At 45.8% G+C, this 25,674-nt stretch overlaps 1 protein-coding gene and 1 pseudogene across 1 annotated transcript in view; one reads left to right on the top strand and one right to left on the bottom strand.

Annotated features, from left to right (window-relative positions):
• LOC124553355 overlaps window positions 1–25,674 on the top strand; it is a 705,505-nt gene that overhangs the window by 211,897 nt on the left and 467,934 nt on the right. The window lies entirely within an intron of this gene.
• LOC124554279 lies at window positions 12,342–12,459 on the bottom strand (annotated as a pseudogene).

Genomic DNA, 25,674 nt, shown 5'->3' with positions numbered 1-25,674 from the left:
ATCCAACACGGCGTTCCATATTACCCCCCTGAACCCACCGATTCCATATTCTGCTAACAGTCATTGGTTCTCGACCAACGCGAGCAGCAATGTCGCGATAAGATAAACCGCAATCGTGATAGGCTGCAATCCGACCTTTATCAAAGTCGGAAACGTGATGGTACGCATTTCTCCTCCTTACACGAGGCATCCCAACAACGATTCACCAGGCAACGCCGGTCAACTGCTGTTTGTGTATGAGAAATCGGTTGGAAACTTTCCTCATGTCAGCACATTGTAGGTGTCGCCACCGGCGCCAACCTTGTGTGAATCCTCTGAAAAGCTAATCATTTGCGTATCACAGTATCTTCTTCCTGTCGGTTAAATTTCGCGTCTGTAGCACGTCATCTTCGTGGTGTAGCAATTTCATTGGCCAGTAGTGTAGTACCGCGCTCAACGACATACCACACACAGCCCAGGAACTCTTTAGATTGGACGTATACTGTCTTTAACAGGTTGTAACATTGTCTTACCTTGGAGGCGAGCCGAAACACTGATTCTCAGTCCACGCCTCTTCAACACGCGGCCTTTCTTGATATTGTTTACTCCGCAGTGTGGAAGAAACGCAGCCGCCTTGGCCTGTCCCGCCGATTCACGAGACATCTTTCGTCAGTGTCACTTGAAAGCTTTAGCAATTTCTCCCTTGCTGTAACCATTTTCTCTGAACACGGGCTTCAAATGCTGAAATTCGAACTCTAGATAGTCCTCGTCAGATATAATCTTTGCCTTGATTATTAACGCGTTCAGTACTGCTTTCTCGTTTTATTATTTATTTATTTACACGTCAAGTTCCGCAGGACCAAATTGAGGAGCAAAGTCTTTGAACAAGATCCTGAACGTGGTCTTCCCACTACAGTTTACTATATCTGAACACCTAGAAATTTGAACTGTTCAGTTTCCCTAATCATATGCCCATTCTGTGAAATTAAAATGTCAGGTGTTGTTGAATTGTGAGTCAGAAACTGTAAAAACTGAGTCCTTCTGTGACATAGCGTTACTTTATTTCCTACAACCCATGAACTTAGGTCACGAACTGCACAGCATTCTTTACTACCAAGCTAGTGCCATCTGCAAACAGAAATATTTTAGAGTTACCCGTAATACTAGAGGGCATATCATTTATATAAATAAGGAACAGGAGTGGCCCCAACACTGATCCCTGGGGCACCCCCCACTTGACTGTGCCTCACTCAGACCCCACATCACAGCCATTCTCAACATTCTGAATAATGACATTTTGCTGCCTGTTGCTAAAGTAAGAGGTGAACCAATTGTGAACTACTCTCCTTTTTTAATAACGGTCCAACTTCTGGAGCAATATTTTGCGATCAACACAATGAAACACCGTAGTTAAATCAAAAAATATGTCTAGCGTTCGAAACCTTCTGTTTAACCCATCCAGTACCTCACACAGAAAAGAGAATATAGTATTTTTAGTTGATAAACGACTTCCAAAGTCGAACTGTACATTTGACAGCAATTCGTGGGATATAAAATGATCAATTATCCTTACATACACAGCCTTTTCATTAATAACTTTACAAAACGCTGATGGCATAGAAATAGGTCTAAAATCGTCTATATTATCCCTTTCTCCCTTTTTATAAAGCGACTTTACTACTGAGTGCTTGAATCGTTCAGGAAACTGACCATTCCTAAAGGAAAAATTACAAATATGGCTAAATACAGGGCTAACATGTACAGCACAGTACTTTAATATTGTGCTACACACTCCATCATATCCGTGAGAGTCCCTGGTCTTTGTGTACAGGGTGGTAAGAGCTGTAAGCGATTAAGTACCAGTCAGTGATTTCCTCGACAGTGAATGACCAAACCGGCCTCCTGTCTTCCGTTCAACTAAACCATCCGAGAACGGAAGCCTGCCATCCCTATCCAACTCGACAGTAAACGTAATGTTGGGACGGACACTGTCATGTGGTCGACGAACTTTCTATATATATATATATATATATACAGGGTATTACAAAAAGGTACGGCCAGACTTTCAGGAAACATTCCTCACACACAAATAAAGAAAAGATGTTATGTGGACATGTGTCCGGAAACACTTAAATTCCATGTTAGAGCTCATTTTAGTTTCGTCAGTATGTACTGTACTTCCTCGATTCACCGCCGGTTGGCCCAATTGAAGGAAGGTAATGTTGACTTCGGTGCTTGTGTTGACATGCGACTCATTGCTCTACAGTACTAGCATCGAGCACATCAGTACGTAGCATCAACAGGTTAGTGTTCATCACGAACGTGGTTTTGCAGTCAGTGCAATGTTTACAAATGCGGAGTTGGCAGATGCCCATTTGATGTACGGATTAGCACGGGGCAACGGCCGTGGCGCGGTACGTTTGTATCGAGACAGATTTCCGGAACGAAGGTGTCCCGACAGGAAGACGTTCGAAGCAATTGATTGGCGTCTTAGGGAGCACGGAACATTCCAGCCTATGACTTGCGACTGGGGAAGACCTAGAACGACGAGGACACCTGCAATGGACGAGGCAATTCTTCGTGCAGTTGACGATAACCCTAATGTCAGCGTCAGAGAAGTTGCTGCTGTACAAGGTAACGTTGACCACGTCACTGTATGGAGAGTGCTACGGGAGAACCGGTTGTTTCCGTACCGTGTACAGCGTGTGCAGGCACTATCAGCAGCTGATTGGCCTCTACGGGTACACTTCTGCGAATGGTTCATCCGACAATGCGTCAATCTTCATTTCAGTGCAAATGTTCTCTTTACGGATGAGGCTTCATTCCGACGTGATTAAATTGTAAATTTTCACAATCAACATGTGTGGGCTGACGAGAATCCGCACGCAATTGTGCAATCACGTCATCAACACAGATTTACTGTGAACGTTTGGGCAGGCATTGTTGGTGATTTCTCGATTGGGCCCCACGTTCTTCCACCTACGCTCAATGGAGCACGTTATCATGATTTCATACGGGATACTCTAGCTGTGCTGCTAGAACATGTGCCTTTACAAGTGCGACACAACATGTGGTTCATGCACGATGGAGCTCCTGCACATTTCAGTCCAAGTGTTCGTACGCTTCTCAACAACAGATTCGGTGACCGATGGATTGGTAGAGGCGGACCAATTCCGTGGCCTCCACGCTCTCCTGACCTCAACCCTCTTGACTTTCATTTATGGGGCCATTTGAAAGCTCTTGTCTACGCGACCCCGGTACCAAATGTAGAGACTCTTCGTGCTCGTATTGTGGACGGCTGTGATACAATACGCCATTCTCCAGGGCTGCATCAGCGCATCAGAGATTCCATGCGACGGAGGGTGGATGCATGTATCCTCGCTAACGGAGGCCATTTTGAACATTTCCTGTGACAAAGTGTTTGAAGTCACGCTGGTACGTTCTGTTGCTGTGTGTTTCCATTCCATGATTAATGTGATTTTAAGAGAAGTAATAAAATGAACTCTAACATGGAAAGTAAGCGTTTCCGTACACATGTCCACATAACATATTTTCTTTCTTTGCGTGTGAGGAATGTTTCCTGGAAGTTTGGCCGTACCTTTTTGTAACATCCTGTATATGGGACTTAACATCTGAGGTCATTAGTCCGCTAGACTTAGAAGTACTTAAACCTAACTAACCTAAGGACATCACACACACACATGCCCGAGGCAGGATTCGAACCTGCGACCGTAGGAGTCGCGCCTAGAACCGCTCGGCCACCGCGGCCGGCCGGTCGACGAACTGCCGCAGTGCATAGACATTACTGAAACGATGTTGGTATCGTAAACTTTGGTTAACTCACAAAGATCCCGTTACTCTTGATTTGTTATAAACCACACTGATACTCGCAGCTGATTGTGGATTCGACTCCTGACGCCCACTACCACCCTTGAGGCTGTTCTGTTTTTTCAAGGCCTGCACTGATATTCCGTGAGGCGGACACGCTCCTCTGAGCGTTTCGCAGCTCTGCTGGGTGCGACAGCCGGTGAAATCTTAATAATAAACTGAGCGACGGGGCGGGAATTGGGCATCTGCCTATCGAATTCGCTTTGAGCAACAATTTCGGCGGCGGTAATCTGTCGCAGTCAGCCGTCATCGCATTTAATGGGCTGCAGTGTGCTGGCGGCAGACCGTTCGATGGAACAGTCCCAGTCCCATTACGGCGGTAATTTTCGACGATTCCGCCCAGTAAATGCTGTCTGCTAACTGCACAGCTGCTGTTTCCACACGGCTCTGTACGCGGACCGCCGCTTTTGTGCGACCCAGCATCACCTCGTCACACACGTCATTCAGTTTACTCCGTATGCTCCCGAAAAAATACAATTTCACTCAGTACCACACGTACGCTTGTTATCGAAAGTACCATCGCACAGAGGAATCAAGCGAGATTTGTGCCGCATAGAACTGTTTCCTGACCTTTCTGACCATGTTGCATATTACTGATCTTGGAGACAAAGTTAATACGAGGGCAGTTCAATAAGTAATGCAACACATTTTTTTTCTGAAACAGGGGTTGTTTTATTCAGCATTGAAATACACCAGGTTATTCCCCAATCTTTTAGCTACACAGCACTATTTTTCAACGTAATCTCCATTCAATGCTACGGCCTTACGCCACCTTGAAATGAGGGCCTGTATGCCTGCACGGTACCATTCCACTGGTCGATGTCGGAGCCAACGTCGTACTGCATGAATAACTTCTTCATCATCCGCGTAGTGCCTCCCACGGATTGCGTCCTTCATTGGGGCAAACATATGGAAATCCGACGGTGCGAGATCGGGGCATGAGGAAGAACAGTCCACTGAAGTTTTGTGAGCTCCTCTCGGGTGCAAAGTCTTGTGTGAGGTCTTGCGTTGTCACGAAGAAGGAGAAGGTCGTTCAGATTTTTGTGCCTACAAACACGCTGAAGTCGTTTCTTCAATTTCTGAAGAGTAGCACAATACACTTCAGAGTTGATCGTTTGACCACGGGGAAGGACATCGAACAGAATAACCCCTTCAGCGTCCCAGAAGACTGTAACCGTGACTTTACCGGCTGAGGGTATGGCTTTAAACTTTTTCTCGGTAGGGGAGTGGGTGTGGCGCCACTCCATTGATTGCCGTTTTGTTTCAGGTTCGAAGTGATGAACCCATGTTTCATCGCCTGTAACAATCTTTGACAAGAAATTGTCACCCTCAGCCACATGACGAGCAAGCAATTCTGCACAGATGGTTCTCCTTTGCTCTTTATGGTGTTCGGTTAGACAACGAGGGACCCAGCGGGAACAAACCTTTGAACATCCCAACTGGTGAACAATTGTGACAGCACTACCAACAGAGATGTCAAGTTGAGCACTGAGTTGTTTGATGGTGATCTGTCGATCATCTCGAACGAGTGTGTTCGGATGCTCCGCCATTGCAGGAGTCACAGCTGTGCACGGCCGGCCCGCACGCGGGAGATCAGACAGTCTTGCTTGACCTTGCGGCGATGATGACACACGCTTTGCCCAACGACTCACCGTGCTTTTGTCCACTGCCAGATCACCGTAGACATTCTGCAAGCGCCTATGAATATCTGAGATGCCCTGGTTTTCCGCCAAAAGAAACTCGATCACTGCCCGTTGTTTGCAACCCACATCCGTTACAGACGCCATTTTAACAGCTCCGTACAGCGCAGCCACCTGTCGGAAGTCAATGAAACTATACGAGACGAAGCGAGAATGTTTGAAAATATTCCACAAGAAATTTTCGGTTTTTTCAACCAAAATTGGCCGAGAAAAAAAAATGTGTTGCATTACTTATTGAACTGCCCTCGTACGAGGCGTGTTTTTTAAGTAAGTACCGTTTTGAAATTAAAAAAGACGTGCTAAGATATCTAAATAATTTTATTCTTACATGAATGCCTGTACCCTAATCTACGCACTGGCGCCATTACAGTCTGATTCTTCGTTGTTTACGCTGTGTACTGAGTGTTCAAGATGCCTCCGATAATCGTGAGTCCCGCCGACTGTGAAGTACGGCCTGTTACAAGATTTCTTAGTGTTAAAGGCCTAAAAGCGATCGATATTCATCGTGAGATCTGTGCAGTTTACGGAGAAAACATTATGAGTGATGGAATGGTAAGAAAGTTGGTGAAGCATTTAAAGATTGCCGCACAAATGTGCACGATGAACAACGGAGTGGGCGTCCTTCGGTCGTTAATGAAAGTTTGGTGCAGGAAGTGGACAATAAGGTGAGAGAAAACAGACGCTTTACGATTTCCTCCTTGCGGGATGACTTTCCTACTGTTTCTCATAGTGTTTTGTATGGCATTGTGACCGAGCACTCGAATTACCGAAAATTGTGCGCACGTTGGGTGCCGAAAATGTTGACGGATGTGCACAAAACCAAACATTTAGACAATGCATTGATTTTCCTTGAGCGGTGCCACAACGACGGTGACGATTTCTTAAGCCAAAGTGTTACGGGCGATGAAACGTGGGTGGCTACGTCACACCAGAATCAAAGCAGCAGTGCGTGGAAGTTGAGCAAGGGCATCGTTTTGCTGCAAGACAATGCCCGTCCGCACGTGGCGAATCGGTCGAAAGACCTCATCACATGTTCTAGATGAGAAACTCTAGATCATCCTCCGTACAGCCCCGATCTTGCGCCCAGTGACTACCATCTGTTCCTGCTCTTGAAGAAACACCTGGGCGGTCAGCGTCTTCAACACGATGACGATGACGAAGTCAAAACAGTGGTGATGCAGTGGTTAACAAGTCAGGCGGCAGACTTCTATGAGGAGGGTATTCAAAAACTGGTACAACGTTATGACAAGTGCCTCATTATTGACAGAAATTATGAAAAGAAGCAGATTAAGGTACAGGCTTTCATGCAAAAATAAAATTATTGAAATATCTTAGCACGCCTTTTTTTACTTTCAAAAAGGTACTTACTTAAAAAACACGCCTGTTAGTACACTCAGACTTTTTGTAGTTATGTATCATGAAGTAATATCTGAAAAGAACTGCACAAATATTCAGTCGGATCTCGACAAATTTTCCAAGTGGTGCAAAGCTCTACAAAATGCTTTAAAAGTAGAATTACGCGTTTCACAAAATGGCAACACGTAGTATCTTGTGGCTACAACATCAGTGGGCCTCAGTAGGAGTCGGGAAGCTCATATAAATACCTGGATGTAACACTTCGTAAGAATATGAACTGGAATAATCACATGAGCTCAATCGTGTGGGTAGTCGCGCGCTTTAAGCCAACTTGCTACGATTCGCGCGGCTTCCCACGTCGGAGGTTCGAGTCCTTCCTGTGGCATGGGTGTGTGTGTTTTGTCCTTAGAGGAAGTTAGTTTTAGTCAGATTAAGTAGTGCGTAAGCCTAGGGACCGATGACCTCAGCAGTTTGGTCCCATAGGAACTTACCAACACCACTACTCAGTCGTTGGTAAAGCAGGGGGCAGACTTCGGTTTATAGGCAGAATACTAAGAAAGTTCAGTCTACAAATGAGATACTTAAAAATACACTACTGGCCATTAAAATTGCTACACCACGAAGATGACGTGCTACAGACGCGAAATTTAAACGACAGGAAGAAGATGCTGTGATATGCAAATGATTAGCTTTTCAGAGCATTCACACAAAGTTGGCGCCGGTGGCGACACCTACAACGTGCTGACATGGGGAAAGATTCCCACCGATTTCTCATACACAAACAGCAGTTGACCGGCGTTGCCTGGTGAAACGTTGTTGTGATGCCTCGTGTAAGGAGGACAAATGTGTACCATCAACTTTCCGACTTTTAATAAACGTCGATTTGTAGCCTATCGCGATTGCGGTTTATCGTATCGCAACATTGCTGCTCGCGTTGGTCGAGATCCAAAGACTGTTAGCAGAATATGCAATCGGTGGGTTCAGGAGGGTAATACGGAACGCCGTGTTGGATCCTAACGGCCTCGTATCACTAGCAGTCGAGATGACAGGCATCTTATCCGCATGGCTGTAACGGATCGTGCAGCCACGTCTCGATCCCTGAGTCAACATATGGGGACGTTTGCAAGACAACAACAATCTGCACGAACAGTTCCACAACGTCTGCAGCAGCACGAACTATCAGTTCGGAGACCACCTCTGCGGTTACCCTTGACGCTGCATCACAGACTGGAGCGCCTGCGATGGTGTACTCGACGACGAACCTCGGTGCACGAATGGCAAAACGTCATTTTTTCGGATGAATCCAGATTCTATTTACAGCATCACGATGGTCGCATCCGTGTTTGGCGACATCGCGGTGAACGCACATTGGAATCGTGTATTCGTCATCACCATACTGGCGTATCACTCGGCGTGATGGTATGGGGTGCCATTGGTCACACGTCTCGGTCACCTCTTGTTCGCATTGACGGCACTTTGAACAGTGGACGTTACATTTCAGATGTGTTACGACCAGTGGCTCTACCCTCCGTTCGATCGTTGCAAAAACCCGATATTTCAGCAGGATAATGCACGACCGCATGTTGGGTCATTTACGGGCCTTTCAGGATACAGAAAATGTCCGACTGCTGCCCTGGCCAGCACGTTCTCCAGATCTCTCACCAATTGAAAACGTCTGGTCAACGGTGGCCGAGCAACTGGTTCGTCACAATACGCCAGTCACTACTCTTGATGAACTGTGGTATCATGTTGGAGTTGCATGGGCGCCATCCGAGCTCTGTTTGACTCAATGCCCAGGCGTATGAAGGCCGTTATTACGGCCAGAGGTGGTAGTTCTGGGTACTGATTTCGCAGGATCTATGCACCCAAATTGCGTGAAAATGTAATCACATGTTAGTTCTAGTATAATATATTTGTCCAATGAATACCCGTTTATCATCTCCATTCCCTCTTGGTGTAGCAATTTTAATGGCCAGTAGTGTAATATCTCCCAAAATATGGAAAGCAAAGAGCTTGCAGTAGAAGATATTTGCAACACACTATCGAAGATGAAAAATTGATGTTAGCTCTTAAGGTATGGAATTAAGACGCTATGGTTACTGAGACTTTTTTGCTTCTAGTATCGTGTACTTTCAACTGTATGCGTTTACGCCATTAGTTATGATACGCCCTAGAATGAGATTTTCACTCTGCACCGGTGTCTGCTGTGATAGGAAACTTCCTGGCAGATTAAAACTGTGTGCCGGACCGAGACTCGAACTCGGGACCTTTGCCTTTCGCGGGCAAGTGCTCTACCATCTGAGCTACCGAAGCACGACTCACGCCCGGTACTCAGCTTTACTTCTGCCAGTATCTCGTCTCCTACCTTCCAAACTTTACAGAAGCTCTCCTGCGAACCTTGCAGAACTAGCACTCCTGAAAGAAAGGATATTGCGGAGACATATGTAATAAAAACTGGGGGTTCCTATTTTAAAAGAAACGTAGTTGATATCCATTTGACATATGGCAGCGCCATCTAGCGGGCCAACCATAGCGCCATCTGGTTTCCCCCCTCAACCTAGACGAGTTTCGTTCTTTGTAGTTTTTTCGTTTGACGCTTATTTCGTGCGATATTTGGCCCAGTCACGATCAGTGGACCACCCTGTATAAGAGTTGAAGTCCCCCAGTTGCAGCTCTCGTAACAAATTCGTCTGAATGCTTTTATTATCACGTCATAAAATGCGTGGCTTCGCTCAAGTATGTTTCTTTTTTTCCCGCTAATTCTCTTCCAAATGGAGACACAATGCAATTACTGTAGAAGCAACAAGTTGTTGTTGTCCGTCTTGAACTTCCACAAAAAAATATGATGGCTGTATAATACCCCTTTTTAGCGCCACGTCATAGTTCTTTGTCAAAGCAATCTGACGAATAATTGATCATTTTTCCTTGTCAAAGGCATGTCATCGTGCAATACTGGCCTTAGCGCCTATGGGCCTGCCGGCCGCTGTGGCCGAGCGGTTCTAGGCGCTTCAGCCCGGAGCCACGCTGCTGCTACGGTCGCAGGTTGGAATCCTGCCTCGGGCATAGATGTGTGTGATGTCCTTAGGTTAGTTAGGTTTAAGTAGTTCTAAGTTCTAGCTGACTGATGACCTCAGCTGTTTGAGTCCCATAGTGCTCAGAGCCATTTCAGCCTGTGGGCTACAGGCTACCTTGAGGTGTCTAATTTCGTGACGGCTAGTTATTTCGGATCTCTGGGAACGGGTGTTGACATTAGTTGGTAATTCGGAATTCTTGTGTTGCTTTCTGGAGCTTGTTACGACGTCAGTGGCAGGATTCGAAGGGTCCATGAGCTCCAAACTACGCCCGTTCCCACTTTCTTTGGCCTACATCGCCTTTGCCCAGGGGGAGAAGTTCGCGAGCGCGAGACAGTTGGAACAATACCGGCTCTTTCCTGGAAACAGCGCCCGGACGTATTGTTTCCAGCTGGAGGGAGATCGCGGCGTGTTCTCCAGCCGCGCAGAATTCGGCCGCTGCATTATGCACGCTCAAACTCTTGCTGCGACGGCGAAGCGGTGTCGGCTGGTCGGACAGCCGGGCTAGCAGAAACACGCAACCCCGGGTCCCGCGCAACAGGCCTACATTATTCACGCGACCGGCGCTCCGGCAGAATACAGGGTGTCTCAAAAACTACTTCACAACTTTAAAAATTCGTATAAATTTATTGAGAAAAGATATAGAGCTGGGTTTAGTGTTATTTTGTTGGGAAACACATCAGTCTTTTTTTTTAAATTATTATTATTATTAAACTAAAGATGTTGTATGTGACTTCTGTGGTGTCACCCCCAGACACCACACTTGCTAGGTGGTAGCCTTTAAATCCGCCGCGGTCCGTTAGTATACGTCGGACCCGCGTGTCGCCACTATCAGTGATTGCAGACCGAGCGCCGCCACACGGCAGGTCTAGTCTAGAGAGACGTACTAGCACTCGCCCCAGTTGTACAGCCGACTTTGCTAGCGATGGTTCACTGTCTACAGACGCTCTCATTTGCAGAGACGACAGTTTAGCATAGCCTTCAGCTACGTCATTTGCTACGACCTAGCAAGGCGCCAAATTCTTCAAGAATGTATTGTGAACAGATAATATTGTGAATCATGTACCGTGAAGAGCGACGTTCATCATTAATGGATTAAAGTATCAAACTAATTACGTCCGCTTTCTGAATTCTCATTCCTTGTCATGTTCCAGACCTCATGTCACTATAGTTCTTTCCTCCTCACGCCAACCTGCTTGAGCTAAAACGCGTGCATTTCGGCCTCCCCTAGTAACACGGTGTTGCCTCTTCTGCCAACACAAAAGCTTCCATTGGGTATTCTGTACACATCCCATCGGAAGTCAATTTCTTCCGAAACTCGCTGCAGCATTACAGGTGCTCAGTGACGGCGTAAATTCTTGCTCTAAGTTAGGGTAGGATATCCGGCACAGGAGGTACAAACTCGATATTCTTGATGAATGCTCATTAAAAAAAAAGTCGAGGGGTGTCAGGTAATGGGAACGTGGGGGCCATGCAATTGGCGCATCCCGGCCAATCAATTGACCTGGAAATCAGGCGCTGGGAAAATCCCGGATTTAAGCCAGATAGTCGGGTGGTGCACCATCTTGCATGAAATAAACATTTAGTTCTTGGTCATCCTGATAGTTAGACTCCAGTGGAAGACTCTGGAACAGAGACGCTCAGTAGCTAGGTACGGGCTTTTGTTGAAGTTTCGAACACATACCTTCACCGAGGAGTCAAGCAGTATATTGCTCCCTCCTACGTATATCTCGCGAAGAGACAATGAGGATAAAATCAGAGAGATTAGAGCCCACACATAGGCATACCGAGAATCTTTGTTTCCACGAACAATACGAGACTGGAATAGAAGGGAGAACCGATAGAAGTGCTCAAGGTACCCTCCACTACGCACCGTCAGGTGGCTTGCGGAGTGTGAATGTAGATGTAGATCCTCATCGATCTGTGGTATCAAAAATTGTTATAACATATCCATGTACACAACCCCGTCGATTGTTCTCTTACGGAAAAAACAGGTGCCGTACTCTTTGTTCTTCCTCAGTGGACACAAAACGTTCAGTTTGGTGCTGTCACCTAGATTTGGCAATGTTTGATGTGGATTTTCACTGCCCCAAATTCTACAGTTGTGTGTGTTAACCTCGACAAAAATCTAAAACTAAACTCCTCCCGAACAGGCCACGAAGGCCCAACGGTACCGACCGGCCGCCGTGTCATCCTCAGCCCACAGGCGTCACTGGATGCGAATATGGAGGGGCACGTGGTCAGCACACCGCTCTCCCGGCCGTATGTCAGTTCACGGGACCGGAGCCGCTACTTCTCAGTCGAGTAGCTCCTCAATTTGCCTCACAAGGGCTGAGAGCACCCCGCTTGCCAACAGCGCTCGGCAGACCGGATGGTCACCCATCCAAGTGCTAGCCCAGCCCGACAGCGCTTAACTTCGGTGATCTGACGGGAACCGGTGTGGCCACTGCGGCAAGGCCGTTAACCTTACCACTTAAGTAAAAAGTCGACTCGTCAGAAATGATGATTTTCTCCAAAAATTTTCAACCTCATGTAATCGATTTAACATACCCTCACAGAAGTTCTTGCGAGCAATTTTATCAGTGTCTTTTATTGCTTGTACGATCGTCAGTCTGCACGGTTTCAAATGCAAACGGTTTCTCAACACGCGCCAACCAGTCGTATGTGGGATTTACAGTTTGCGAGATGCACACCGGTTGGGTTTCTTAGGGCTGTTGACAAAATGTTGACTCACTCGCTCAACGACGTCGTCAGGTGTGCTTGGACCACCTGATGGCGTTGCTGCTACGGTCGCAGGTTCGAATCCTGCCTCGGGCACGGATGTGTGTGATATCCTTAGGTTAGTTAGGTTTCAGTAGTTACAAGTTCTAGGGAACTGATGACCTCAGATGTTAAGTCCCATAGTGGTTAGAGTCATTTGAACCATTTTGAACCACATGATGATTCCCCATGTCTTAGCGAGCACCTTGTGTCTACAAAACATTTATGCCACTGTGGTTGGACCCTAGACGACTGGAAAACCGCTGCCTTGTCAGATGAGTCCCGATTTCGCTTGGTAAGAGCTGTGGTAGTGTTTGAGTTTGGCAGAGACCGCATAAAACCATGGACCCAAGCCGCCAACAAGGCTGGTGGTAGCCTCAATAATGTGAGGCGTATTCACATTAAATGGACTGGAGGGTTCGGCTTCTTGGAGACCATTTGCTTTCATTCATGAACTCTAGGTTCCCAAAGAGTGATGGAATTTTTATGGATCACCTTGTGCCATATTACCGGGCCACAAATATTCGCGACTAGTGTAAAGGACGTTCTGGACGACCCGAGCGAAAGGTTTGGCCACCCAGATCGCCCGACATGAATCCCATCGAACATATCTCGGACGTAATCGAGATGTCGGTTCGTGCCCAAAATTCTGCACTGGGAACACTTTCGCAGCTATGGACGGCTACAGAGGCAGCATGGGCCAATTTTTCTGCAGGGGCTTGCAACGACTTGTTGAGTCCATGCCAGATCGAGTTGCTCCAATACAGCGGGAAAAAGGAGGACAGAAACGATATTAGGAGGTTAGCAAGTATCGAGTGACTTTTGTCACCTCAGTGTAAGGTAAGCGGCGTCCGCCCCCCTCCCCCCCTCCCCCCTCCCCCCCCCCCACTCCCCGGCTAGCTGTGCGGTGTAACGCGCTGCTTCCCGAGTGGGAAGGCATGCCGGTCCCCGGCACGAATCCGCCCGGCGGATTAGTGTCGAGGTCCGGTGTGCCGGCCAGCCTGTAGATGGTTTTTAGGCGGTTTTCCATCTGCCTCGGCGAATGCAGCTTGGTTCCCCTTATTCCATCTCAGTTACACTGTATACTTATCTGGATATGGTGTCCATTTTAATACCTTTACCTGCTGACGGGCGTTGATATAATTCAACAGGGACAGGTGAAAATGTATGCCCCGACCAGGACTTGAACCCGGGATCTCCTGCTTACATGGCAGATGCTCTATCCGTCAGAGCCACAGAGCGCAGGGACTACCTCACGCACGCCTCCTGCGAGACCCATTTTCTCACCATATATGTCCACATACTACATTCGTGGAGGACATTCTTACCAAGTCCCGTAAGAGTTCGGGTAATATGTGTGCATCCGCACAGAAGAGGGAGGTCATGGTCGGTATTGCCAGAACTATATACACATATGGATATGGTACCATTTGCCAGCCGAAGTGGCCAAGCGGTTAAAGGCGCTGAAGTCTGGAACCGCAAGACCGCTACGGTCGCAGGTTCGAATCCTGCCTCGGGCATGGATATTTGTGATGTCCTTAGGTTAGTTAGGTTTAACTAGTTCTAAGTTCTAGGGGACTAATGACCTCAGCAGTTGAGTCCCATAGTGCTCAGAGCCATTTGAACCATTATGGTACCATCTTCATATATATGTTGTTGTTGTTCTGGTCTTCAGTCCCGAGACTGGTTTGATGCAGCTCTCCATGCTATCCTGTGCAAGCTTCTTCATCTGCCAGTACCTACTGCAACCTTCATACTTCTGAATCTGCTTAGTGTATTCATCTCTTGGTCTCCCTCTACGACTTTTACCCTCCACGCTGCCCTCCAATATTAAATTGGTGATCCCTTGATGTCCTACCAACTGATCCCTTCTTCTAGTTAAGTTGTGCCACAAACTCCTCTTCTCCCCAATTCTATTCAAAACTTCCTCATTAGTTATGTGATCTACCCACCTAATCTTCAGCATTCTTCTGTACTAAACTATTTATCGCCCATGTTTCACTTCCATACAGGGCTACACTCCATACAAATACTTCCAAAAACGACTTCCTTACACTTAAATCTATACTCGATGTTAACAAATTTCTCTTCTTCAGAAACACTTTCCTTGCCATTGCCAGTCTACATTTTATATCTTCTCTACTTCGACCATCATCAGTTATTTTGCTCTCCAAATAGCAAAACTCCTTTACTACTTTAAGTGTCTCATTTCCTAATCTAATTCCCGCAGCATCACCCGACTTAATTCGACTACATTCCATTATCGTCGTTTTGCTTTTGTCTATTTTCATCTTATATCCTCCTTTCAAGACACTGTCCATTCCGTTCAACTGCTTTCCCAAGTCCTTTGCTGTCTCTGACAGAATTACAATGTCATCGGCGAACCTCAACGTTTTTATTTCTTCTCCATGGATTTTAATACCTACTCCGAATTTTTCTTTTGTTTTATTTATTGCTTGCTCAGTATACAGATTAAGTAACATAGGGGAGAGGCTACAACCTTGTCTCACTCCCTTCCCAACCACTGCTTCCCTTTCATGCCCTTCGACTCTTATAACTGCCATCTGGTCTCTGTACAAATTATAAATAGCCTTTCGCTCCCTGTATTTTACCCCTGCCACCTTTAGAATTTGAATATACATATATATAAGGCTCATCGGCCATTTGACCATCTTCTCCTGTGCGGATTCACAAACAGTGCCCGAGCTCTTACGGGAATCGGCGGTAAAGCCGCGAGTAATGAGTATAATGGACAGGTGCACTGTGAATATAGTGCGGGACAATAAGTTGTGAATGTCTCACGGGAGGCATGCCAGAGATAAGTCCCTCCAATCGCACTATCCTCTGTGCCCTCGGTGGCTCAGATGGTTAGAGCGTCTGCCACGTGAGCAGGAGATCACGGGTTCGAGTTCCAGTCGGGGCACACATTTTCAACTGTCCCCGTTGATATATATCAACGCCCGTCAGCAGCTGTAGTTTGTTGTTATTGTTGTTGTTGTTGTTGTTGCGGTCTTGTCCTGAGACTGGTTTGATGAAGCTCTCCATGCTACTCTAGCCTGTGCAAACTTCTTCATCTGCCAGTACCTACTGCCACCTACATCCTTCTGAATCTGCTTAGTGTATTCATCTCTTGGTCTCCCTCTACGATTTTTACCCTCCACGCTGCCCTCCAATACTAAATTGGTGAGCCCTTGATGCCTCAGAACATGCCCTACCAACCGATCCCTTCTTCTTGTCAAGTTGTGCCACAAACTCCTCTTCTCCCCAATCCTATTCAATACCTCCTTATGTGATATACCCATCTAATCTTCAGCATTATTCTGTAGCACCACATTTGGAAAGCTTGTATTCTCTTCTTGTCCAAATTATTTATCGTCCACGTTTCACTTCCATACATGGCTACACTCCACACAAATACTTCCAGAAACGACTTCCTGACACTTAAATCTATACTTGATGTTAACAAATTCCTCTTCTACAGAAACGCTTTCCTTGCCATTGCCAGTCTACATTTTATATCCTCTCTACTTCGACCGTCATCAGTTATTTTGCTCCCCAAATAGCTAAGCTCCTTTACTACTTTAAGTTTCTCATTTCCTAATCTAATACCCTCAGCATCACCCGACTTATCCTCGTTTTGCTTTTGTTGATGTTCATCTTATACCCTCCTTTCAAGACACTGTCCATTCCGTTCAGCTGCTCTTCCATATCCTTTGCTGTCTCTGACAGAACTACAATGTCATCGGCGAACCTCGAAGTTTTTATTTCTTCTCCACGGATTTTAATTCCTACTCCGAATTTTTCTTTTGTTTCCTTTACTGCTTGCTCAATATACAGATTGGACAACATCGGGGAGAGGCTACAACCCTGTCTCACTCCCTTCCCAACCACTGCTTCCCTTCCATGCCCTCCGACTATTATAACTGCCATCTGGTCTCTGTACAAATTGTAAATAGCCTTTCGCTCCCTGTATTTTACCCGTGCCACCTTGAGTGCCCGAACTCTTACGGGAATCGGCGGTAATGAGTATGATGGGCAGGGTCACTATGAATATAGTGCGGGACAATAAGTTGCGAATGTGGGTTTCACTGGAGGCGTGCCAGAGATAAGCCCCTGCAGTCGCACTATCCTCTGTGCCCTCGGTGGCTCTGACGGATAGACCACCTGCCCTGTAAGAAGGAGATCCCGGGTTCGAGTTCCGGTCGGGGCACACATTTTCACCTGTCTTCCTTTATATATATCAACGCTCGTCAGCAGCAGAAGGTATTAATATATAATTCTAAACTCAGTTACACTATGTCGGCGATTGCTACGCAAACACTGTTTCCACGTACGCGTACACCATAATTACTCTACCATGCGAACATTTAACGGTGTGCTCATCTGGTATGAGACATTGCTGGGGGATGGTCCACTGGGGGCCGAACCGCACAATAACCCTGAGTTCGGTGTGGGGCGGCGGTGGGGTGGGTGGACTGCTGTGGACTGCTGTGGGGTTGTGAACCACTGAGGGCTCCGGCGGGACGAAGCCTCTCCGTCGTTTCTAGGTCTCCAGTTCAGTACAATACTATACAATACAAGGTAAGCGCCATTGAACGAAAACGCTGCAAGTTTACTGAACCACAACACCTTGGCGTAGAGCACAGAACCCGTGTTCAACAGCCAGAAGCATTCTCAGTTTTTTTTTCTCATTTCAGTTTTTTCTGTTTCGAAACTGGTAAGTAGAACAGTAAGGAGTAATAACGACGTAGGTAAAAAAAAAAATTCTCAAACGATTTGGATTACTATTTAAAATGTTAATCCTCGTTGTGTGAAACCTGTTCCGATTAAGACTGCTGTGGAGACAAGCATCGGCACATGTTATTGCAAAAGGGAAGATTAACGAATGCTTGTCGCTGTTGGAGGGTATATATATATATATATATATATATATATATATATATATATATATATATATATATATATATAAAATAACGCATACGTACATGGCGCAACATTCCATCACAGTGGCAGGAGAATAGGAGGGGGTCACTCGTTCAAACGACACATTAAAAAAAAAGAGGGGGGTGGGGCTACACTTGCTCCGACTCCAGGACGTTGAAAAATTCAGTTTACCAAACTTGTCCTGAGAACACTTTAAAACCATACGTTGTTGATAGCAAATTTTATCTGATATTGGGGTGGATAAATTAATGCTGTCATATATGACAGCATGTTTATAGATCTATATCTACATTTATACTCCGCAAGCCACCCTACGGTGTGTGGCGGAGGGCACTTTACGTGCCACTGTCATTACCTCCCTTTCCTGTTCCAGTCGCGTATGGTTCGCGGGAAGAACGACTGTCTGAAAGCCTCCGTGCGCGCTCTAATCTCTCTAATTTTACATTCGTGATCTCCTCGGAAGGTATAAGTAGGGGGAAGCAATATATTCGATACCTCATCCAGAAACGCACCCTCTACAAACCTGGCGACCAAGCTACACCGCGATGCAGAGCGCCTCTCTTGCAGAGTCTGTCACTTGAGTTTGCTAAACATCTCCGTAACGCTATCACGGTTACCAAATAACCCTGTGACGAAACGCGCCACTCTGCTTTGGATTTTCTCTATCTCCTCCGTCAACCCGATCTGGTACGGATCCCACACTGATGAGCAATACTCCAGTATAGGTGGAACGAGTGTTTTGTAAGCCACCTCCTTTGTTGATGGACTACATTTTCTAAGGACTCTCCCAATGAATCTCAACCTGGTACCCGCCTTACCAACAATTAATTTTATATGATCATTCCACTTCAAATCTTTCCGCACGCATACTCCCAGATATTTTACAGAAGTAACTGCTACCAGTGTTTGTTCCGCTATCATATAATCATACAATAAAGGATGACCAGGTTCAACAGCCATGCACGTTACAAATGGTTCAAATGGGTCTGAGAACTATGGGACTTAACATCTGAGGTCATCAGCCCTGTAGACTTAGAACTACTTAAACCTAACTAACCTAAGGACATCACACAGACCCATGCCCGAGGCAGGATTCGAACCTGCGACCGTAGCAGCAGCGCGGTTCCGGACTGAAGCGCCTAGAACTGCTCGGCCACATATTACAAGTAATACCGCCAAACTGCACACCTGTAAACCACCCGTGGGATGTTTGTTTTTATTGCCAAGGTAAAAACTTTATTTCTAGCGCTCAGAATTGCAGTCTGCTTTTGGAAGTCCTGCGGCAATTGCACCACCGCGCAGATGGAACGACGACTCGTAACACAATTCATGACCAACTTTCAGCTCCGATATAACGGCTAATATAGTCGCACGGTATGCGCCAAAATTAATTCCCGGAAAAGAATATTTTTAAAGAAAAACGAAGTCTGCTTTAGGGAGATTGAGGCAATGTAAGAGGGTGAGTGAATGAGGCACTGTAAACGGGGGAGGTTAACTTTTCAGTTGTTTGTTGGTCCAAGTTATTTGAGTCATTTGTTTGCCTGTTATTATTCCTTATTGATTTTTTTACCTTATAAACCCTTCCATTCTTACCAATTTCGAAACCAAAAAGTATAAAAATGAAGAAAAACTGCAAAATTCATTCGGGAATTGTATGCGAGTTGTCCGTTCTGCAGACAGATGTCTCGGTCGGGTGGGTGCATAAGAGGTAGTCGTAAAAGATTCTTCCCTCTATTTCAGTGATTTGCAGACCCCGCATATGATGATAAAAATTATGAGTTATCAATTCTCTATCTGTAGTGTTGGCAGAAGAGCCAACACCGTGTTTCTAGGGGAGGCCGAAATGTACGCGTTTTAGCTCACGCAGGTTGGCGTCAGGAGGTAAGAACTATACTGACGTGAGGTCTGGAACATGACAAGGAATGAGAATTCGGAAAGCGGACGTAATTAGTTTGATACTTAACTTTAATCCATTAATGATGAACGTCGCTCTTGACGGTACATGAATCACAATATTATCAGTTCAGAAGACATAGTAACTGAATATGGCGCCTTGCTAGGTCGTAGCAAATGACGTAGCTGAAGGCTATGCTAAACTGTCGTCTCTGCAAACGAGAGCGTATGTAGACAGTGAACCATCGCTAGCAAAGTCGGCTGTACAACTGGGGCGAGTGCTAGGGAGTCTCTCTAGACTAGACCTCCCGTGTGGCGGCGCTCGGTCTGCAATCACTGATAGTGGCGACACGCGGGTCCGACGTATACTAATGGACCGCGGCCGACTTAAAGGCTACCACCTAGTAAGTGTGGTGTCTGGCGGTGAAACCACACAATCGTTCCCGTCGATTTTGAGTATTGCGCGTCATGAATTTTTCTCCAAAACGAGCGAGTGTTGAGCCAAATATCTCACAGTCTTTCACTCAAGGTTGTGGGCAAGCGGCGTGCCAAATACGTGACGAATCTGCTGGCCTTTTCCCTTTTGGGACACGGGGAGTACTCGGTAATCCCATATAACCTACTTACGTCGGATGATGTCACAGGAACGTTTCTCCCGGCGCACAAAGGCTTCGTCCAGCTGCTGTTGTGTTCACCACGGGGCACAGTGGTCAAGGCTGAAGCAGATAGCGGCTTATCAGCTGCCAGTATTTCTCAGAATCCCACACGTGTGCAAAGCATTCAGCCGAAGCACAGCTATCTAAACTCTAACCGGGACTATGAACTACGCCAACCATTTTATCTTGCGCGTCCTATTCCTTCATTTCCCTCGCGTAAGCTTAATAGGCCGTATTGTACGGCAATGTGTGGCCGCAAAACTGTTGCCTTCAACAGTCCTGCAATGTTGCTGCAGTACTCAATGGTATTACTGTATCGCTGGACAGTACTAACTGTTCAAAGTAATTGCCGAGGTTTTAACAATGCTACTACTATCACTACGTGATCAGACCCAGAGGACCGCACCCACCTACAAGTTTCCTCCTCTACTGTACTCTATCCGTTGCTGCTATCCGCCATCCGTCCACATCTATTGACACTTGGTTTAAGGGGCTCCGGAACGCCCTATACTTGCAATGTTAAAATAACGCTTATAAGTTACATCTTTCCTCACAAAGTATTTGAGGTAGGAAGTTGAACTTTTTACAGATTATTTATTGGAATATGGGCTACAACTTAACACAGGGATTTTACAAAATTTTAGTTCACTTATTAAAGATGATTTTTTTTCAATTGTAATGAAAATTCACAACATTTTTTTGCAATTTTTTATTTATATATTCAAAAATATACAGTTTTTTTTGGAAAAAGGCCATGTTAAATTATGCAGAAGGTACTGTGTAACATTTACTGAAAGTTTGAAACAAATATGTTTGGAAGATCCTTAGAAAACGTGTAATTAGTATGAGAAAATAAAAGTTTAGGGAATCGAACGACAATGATTGGATTAACTTTTTAGTGCATTCCAGGTCCATAGGATGGATTGTCTTCATCCTCTGCAAACTCCTCCTCCAGCTTCCTCTTGTTCCTCCTCCTGTTTACTCTTGCTTGTATTTCTAGACTCTTTACAGCCCTGTCTGCAGCCCGAAGGCGTTCCTTGTCTAAAGCAAGCATCGCTCGTTGTTGTGTTCGTAGATTTTGCTACCATTTTCTTCAGTTGCAGTTACTGCAACACTGTTCCAAAAGGTGGTCATGTATGAACACTTGTCACATTTCAGTTGTATTTCACTAGCAAGTCCTACGTGCTTTATTATGGAGAGTTCCAGACCAACTTCACTACAATGAATACATCTTACACAGTTTGAAAAAATTCCTCTGAGAACCGACATATCAAATATTTCATTCACATCCGGTTCGCCCATAAAACATTCATAGTTTTCACTCATTGAACCAAGCTTCTTCTGTGAAGTATTTTCTTTCCCACTTTGACTGCTATGGGCAGGTGTACTTGAGAGGTTAGGTTCACTCACTTGGTTATCATCTTTATTGTTTACAGTAATAACACATACCTTTGGCTTTCCAACATTTCTCCTTTTCTTAAAAGCCTTCAGAGGATTTCTAATAACTTTACTTTTACTCATTATTATACTTCAACAAAACAGAGACTCAAGAAACAGAATTAATTACGAATATTTTCGAGATAACGACAGAGTAAATAAACATGAAACAATCGACAATCACACCAGCGATATATATTGAACCATCACAGGTTAGCCACAACACATACTTTATCTCACATCACTAAAATGTACCTGATGAACACGGACGTTAATAATAACAGCATTTGACAGCAGTTTCACAGCGCCACAGTGAGTCACGCCCATGTAGAACACATTTAAAAAAAAAATCTGAAAATAGTTGTAGTCTTCGGAATTGAATAAATTATATATCTATTAAAAGGTAATAGTCTGCAGATTCAGAAAACGCAAAAAAGTAAAAATTGAACTTTTCATGATTTTGAGTGTTTCCGGAGCCCCTTAAATCTTCATGGAGTCCATCCCTCCAACGCTTCTTGGGTCTCCCTGGCGGTCTCTTTCCTGTAGGTGTGAAATCCAGGAGCTTCCGAGGCCATCTGTGATCCTCCATCACATGGCCGGCCCACTGTATTCGTTTCGCTTTGACAGTTCCTGCTATGTTCGGCTGCTGGTATAGTTCCTCAGGCTCTCGGTTGTATCTGAACCTCCATTCCCTTTGTATCTGCATCCAGAACCAGACCGAAGATCTTACGAAGCACTTTTCTCTCAAAAACAAGGAGCTTGTGGAAGTCCTGTTTCCGGATACTCCATGTCTCACAGCCATATAGAACAACAGACTGGATCAGGGTTTTGTACAGAACTTTTAACAATGGGCGCGCAGTTTAAGACGCCATGTCACGGATTGCGCAGCCCCTCCCGCCAGAGGTTCGAGTCCTCCCTCGGGCATGGGTGTGACTGTTGTTCTTAGCATAAGTTAGTTACAGAACGCAGCATGTCATTCTCAATGGAGAGAAGTCTTCTGAAGTAAGAGTGATTTCAGGTGTGCCACAGGGGAGTGTCATAGGACCGTTGCTATTCACAATATACATAAATGACCTTGTGGATGACATCGGAAGTTCACTGAGGCTTTTTGCGGATGGTGCTTTGGTATATCGAGAGGTTGTAACAATGGAAAATTGTACTGAAATGCAGGAGGATCTGCAGCGAATTGACGCATGGTGCAGGGAATGGCAATTGAATCTCAATGTAGACAAGTGTAATGTGCTGCGAATACATAGAAAGAAAGATCCCTTATCATTTAGCTACAATATAGCAGGTCAGCAACTGGAAGCAGTTAATTCCATAAATTATCTGGGAGTAGGCATTAGGAGTGATTTAAAATGGAATGATCATATAAAGTTGATCATCGGTGAAGCAGATGCCAGACTGAGATTCGTTGGAAGAATCCTAAGGAAATGCAATCCGGAAACAAAGGAAGTAGGTTACAGTACGCTTGTTCGTCCGCTGCTCGAATACTGCTCTCCAGTGTAGGATCCGTACCAGATAGGGTCGATAGAAGAGATAGATAAGATCCAACGGAGAGCAGCGCGCTTCGTTACAGGATCATTTAGTAATCGCGAAAGCGTTACGGAGATGACAGATAAACTCCAGTGGAAGACTCTGCAGGAGAGACGCTCAGTAGCTCGGTACGGGCTTTTGTTGAAGTTTCGAGAACATACCTTCACCGAAGAGTCAAGCAGTATATTGCTCCCTCCTACGTACGTCTCGCAAAGAGACGGTGAGGATAAAATCAGAGAGATTAGAGCCCACACAGAAGCATACCGACAATCCTTCTTTCCACGAACAATACGAGACTGGAATAGAAGGGAGAACCGATAGAGGTATTCAAGGTACCCTCCGCCACACACCGTCAGGTGGCTTGCGGAGTAGGGGCGTAGATGTAGATGTAGTTTAAGTAGTGTGTAAGTGTAGGGACCGTTGACGTAAGCAGTTTGGTCCCTTAGAAATTTACAGTGAAATGAATTCCCTTAGCTGCCTACAGGCGTTGATACACAAATATTTTTTAAAAATATTATTTACTGTGCAGAAGTGGAACAAAGCTGTATGACTTTTCAATATAATCTCCGCCACGGTCAATGCAAGTCCTCCAGCGCTTACGAAGTGCATAAATTCCTTTAGAAAAAAATTCTTTGGCAGTCCGTGCAACCACTCATGCACCGCGTGGCGTACCTCTTCATCAGAACGGAACTTCTTTCCTCCCATTGCGCCTTTGAGTGGTCCAGACATATCGAAATCACTTGGGGCAAGGTCTGGTGAGTATGGTGGATGAGGAAGAGACTCAAAATGCAGGCCTGCGATTGTTGGAACTGTTGTACGGGCAGTGTGGGGCCTCGCATTGTCATGTTACAAAAGGACACCTGCTGACAGCAATCCACGTCGCTTCGATTTGATTGCAGGCCGCAGATGATTTTTTAGGAGATCTGTGCACGATGCACTGCTGACAGTGGTCACTCTAGGCATGTCATGCTCCAAAATGACGGCTTTTTCGTCCCAAAAGAGAGTCACCATAACCTTCCCTGCTGATGGTTCTGTTCGAAACTTCTCTGGTTTCGGTGATGAGAAATGGCGCCATTCCTTGCTCGCTCTCTTCGTTTCCGGTCGGTGGAAGTGAACCCAGGTTTGATCCCCAGTAACGATTCTTGCAAGGAAGCCATCACCTTCTCGTTCAAAGCGCCGAAGAACTTCTTCACGACCATCAACTCGTCGTTCTTTCATTTCAGGAGTCAGCTGCGGTGGCACCCATCTTGCAGACACTTTGTGAAACTGGAGCACATCATGCACAATGTGGTGTGCTGACCCCATGACTAATCTGTAAACATGCTGCAATGTCATTCGGTGTCACTCGGCGGTTTTCCTTCACTACGGCTTCAACTGCTGCCATGTTCTGTGGAGTCACAGCTCGTTGTGCCTGACCTGGACGAGGAGCATCTTCCACTGAAGTCGCACCATTTGCGAACTTTCAACCCCATTCGTAGACTTGCTGCTGTGACAAACATCCATCACCGTACTGAACCTTCATTCGTCGATGAATTTCAATAGGTTTCACACCTTCATTACGCAAAAACCGAATAACAGAACGCTGTTCTTCCCTGGTGCAACTGGCAAGTGGGGCGGCCATCTTTATACTGATACTGCGACGGTATGTGCGCATCTGCACTATGCTGCCACCTACAGGCCATTCTGAACGCTGTTTTTAGACCCACGTTCTGAACTTATTGTCCCGCACTATATTCACAGTGCATTATACTCATTACTCGCGGCTTTTCTGCCGATTCCCGTAAGAATTCGGGCACTGTTTGTGCATCCGCACAGAAGAAGATGGTCAAATGGCCGGTGAGCCTTAAGTATATACTACTGGCCATTAAAATTGCTACTACAAGAAGAAAGCCAGATGATAAACGGGTATTCATTGGACAAATGACATGTGATTACATTTTCACGCAATTTGGGTGCATAGATCCTGAGAAATCAGTACCCAGAACAACCACCTCTGTCCGTAATAACAGCCTTGATACGCCTCGGCATTGAGTCAAACAGAGCTCGGATGGCGTGTACAGATACAACTGCCCATGCAGCTACAACAAGATACCACAATTCATCAAGAGTAGTGACTGGCGTATTGTGACGAGCCAGTTGCTCGGCCACCATTGACCAGACGTTTTCAGTTGGTGAGAGATCTGGAGAATGTGCTGGCCAGGGCAGCAGTCGAACATTTTCTGTATCCAGAAAGGCCCGTACAGGACCTGCAACATGCGGTCGTGCATTATCCTGTTGAAATGTAGGGTTTCGCAGGGATCGAATGAAGGTTAGCGCCACGGGTCATAACACATCTGAAATGTAACGTCCACTGTTCAAAGTGCCGTCAATGCGAACAAGAGGTGACCGAGATGTGTAACCAATGGCACCCCATACCATCACGCCGTGTGATACGCCAGTATCACGATGACGGAT

Source organism: Schistocerca americana, chromosome 11 (assembly GCF_021461395.2).
Source record: "Schistocerca americana isolate TAMUIC-IGC-003095 chromosome 11, iqSchAmer2.1, whole genome shotgun sequence".
Taxonomy (NCBI): Eukaryota; Metazoa; Arthropoda; class Insecta; order Orthoptera; family Acrididae; genus Schistocerca; species Schistocerca americana.
Note: the sequence above shows the minus strand (reverse complement) of the source record. Positions and strands in the feature narration are given on the sequence as shown.